The sequence below is a fragment of the Clarias gariepinus genome, chromosome 26 (genome assembly GCF_024256425.1).
Source record: "Clarias gariepinus isolate MV-2021 ecotype Netherlands chromosome 26, CGAR_prim_01v2, whole genome shotgun sequence".
NCBI lineage: Eukaryota > Metazoa > Chordata > Actinopteri > Siluriformes > Clariidae > Clarias > Clarias gariepinus.
The window spans coordinates 10,329,299-10,332,500 of record NC_071125.1 but is presented as its reverse complement, the minus strand read 5'-3'; positions in this window follow the sequence as shown (position 1 = coordinate 10,332,500).

The window sequence follows — 3,202 nt, the reverse complement described above, 5'->3', positions numbered from 1 at the left end:
GTACGCAATTAAATGCCTTATTTGATAGAACAAACCATGGATCAAATTAGTAAAAATCAAAGAAAAAAATTTTTACTACTCAGTTTTTTCCATGGTGTTGCAGATAAACTAGATGTCATTATAGTCATTTGATTAACCCTTATATGATTTGATTAGGTCTCATATATATATATATATATATATATATATATATATATATATATATATATATATATAGAATTAGGATGTCGTAAAAATGTAGAGCACTCAAAATTATTATATTATAATTTTTATTATTATTATTATTTATTTATTTATTATTATTATATTTTATTATTATTATTATTATTATTATTATTATTATGATTAGTGTGTGAAAGTCATCCTACACAGGAGCCTCCTTGCTCCCTAAAAGAAAAAGAAAAAAAGACTGTAGCAGTGCGGGATATATATGTGTTAAGAGGAGTGATTTCGATAGATTTCGATAGGCATTTTTAAAATTTTGTGTCCAAGTGTAGTGACTGCTCTTTAGAAACTGTACTGCAACAATGGCCTACAGGAAAAAAAAAAGTTAAAAAGGTTGTAGCAATGCAGGAGATGAATCTGTTTAAAGAAATGATTCCGGTAGTGTGTGTCTGTGTCCGCAAGTGTGTTAAAGTCATCCTACACAGTAGCCCCCCTGCTTCTGCTCTCATTTAACACCAGTCATGATTCATTTTAAAGGTAAAGTGCAAGTTAGTTTGTTTTAGTTTTACTTTATATTTTGTATTAATTATTTTTATATGAATATTTTTGGGTTGTGGAACAAATCATCATTATTTCTTATGGGGAAATTCACTTTAATATACAAGTACTTTGATATACAAGCATGCTTCCGGAACGAATTATGCTCGCAATCCAAGTAAAACTGTAAAGTAACTTTACAGTAACTTTACAAGCAAACCTGTAAAGTTTTAAGGACTCTTGTGTCTATTCTGCCATTTATCTGCCATGTTTTAAAAATAAAATTTTGATTGATTGATTTTTTTAATAAATATATTTATGTATAAATATAATATGTTCAGGACCATCATTAGGGACAGATATAATTTTTTATTACAAAAACTATGATAAAAGTAATTTTGATAGTTGTCATGCAAAACTCCAACCAATGTAAATGTACAGTCTACTTTAAAAGATATCAGATGCATTATTTTAAACAAAAAAAACAACTAATAAACAAACAAACAAAATAGGTGTAACATTGTTGACAATAAAGGGGAAAAGATCATCTCCACACAAACAGGTTGTTCATCTGCTGTGTTTTCCTTCAGTAGGTACTTTTAGCATCTTTTTTTTCTTTCTAACTCATCTCTGTGACTGTTCTCACCTCTCTTTCTGAGCTTGTGCCATGCTTCTCTCTGTTTCTCTAATAGTGTTTTAATGTAATTACACTTCCGCACTCCACTGTTAATTATCTTTTATTTAAAATGACTGATAATCAAGTACAGATATATTTGCATTGCAGGGGTCAGAGAATTTATGAGAAGTAATGATATGATAATGATAATGACCTGCATTAAAAAGGAGCTGCACATTTTTCTCATTCCTCCCTGGATGTCATCAGGTGCATCAGAAATGTACATTCCATATACTTTGACATACAGTTTACCTGTTTTGACATATTTTAATGGTAGGCCTTGCCTGGCGGACCACATGTCATAATCAATAACAGGTTAACATCATAGTTAAACATGTCATCGAATTAAAATCATAAAGAAGCTGTAGATTATGGATAAAATATTTGTAAAACATTTTCGTGAAAATGCTAACAACAGTGTATTTTAAATGTATGTCAGAGGGAGAAATTACATCATGTGATGCCCTTCACTTGGCATTGAGACGAATAATTGGATAGTTCAGTTAATAACATAGTATCCAAACCATTCGCAGACATTATTTCAAAAATAAGAAAAAGATTTAAATTATTGCTTTCAAATGGTTTATATACAGTACATGTATATGTTATTAAATAGAAATCATGTAAATAAAAAATTATTTAAACGAAACAATAAAAATCATGAAATATGGTGAAACAGGAACAGGAACATAAAATCAGATTCAGAAGAATCAGCCTATCAGATTTCTGGCTCTGCTGTTGCTGTGTGGTTACTGAACACTAGACGTTTTCTCTGAATCTTTCCCTGAGTCCCTGCTGAATGATTCACAAATTAAGATTGATTAACTAAAACCCTGCCTCAACAGGGAGGGTCAATCACTATGCCCGCATAAGAAACATCCAGTTTATTTAGCATAAAAAGGTGATTTAGGGTTTTGGGGTTATCACAATATTACAATCACAAGGCTGGATTTTTATAGTGATGTGAAGGTAATTGAAAATATTTACTTTGTTACTGTATTTAAATCTCTGATTTATCTGTGCTTCACTTTAGTAGTTTTATTAGAGGATACTTTTTACTTTTACTCCACTATATAGTACAGCAAATATTTGTACTTTTACTTAACTACATTTCTGCATGTTGCATTATCTAATCACTTTGGTGTGTAATATTTGAAGTGGGAATTTTGCCACCTGCTGACTATTATGTTTAATTGTGTGACTTGCCTTTCCTTCGAGACAGCTAATAATGGCAACTGGTGTTTGAAATCAGAAGCGGAGCTGGTTACAGGCAGGGAAGAAAACAGCATGTTTACAATCGGGGAGCACTTACACAGACACACACTATCTGGTATGCAGCCTCCAATGGCAATGCACAGACTGCAGTGTATCATTCACTCTGCACACAGGGATCTGCTGAAGTCCTCTCCTTCCGGACACAAACGTTTTGTAGCATTATGCTGCTTTGGTAAAAGGCTGCACTCAGCCACGAGCAAAACCACTCCACAAAATCAGCTTCTAGGAAAATGGAAAAGACACCCTGTCTCCCCACTGACAGTCATTTTTAAACTTCTTCTGTGTACATTACATGCACCTACACAATGTGTTGCATAAACATAACTTGTTGCACATGTTGCACAACATACACATTCTACACTTCTGTTTTGTTTGCACACTGTACAGAGTGACTAACTAAACATTTATATTTAGCATAGGCTTAATGTATTATATTTTTTGTTTCTATTCTTAGTATATACACAGCACCTGGGAACCTTGCAGTCATTGAAGTCATCATGAACTTCTCTATATACAGTATTAGAGGATTCTGTCCAACGGCTAAAACTT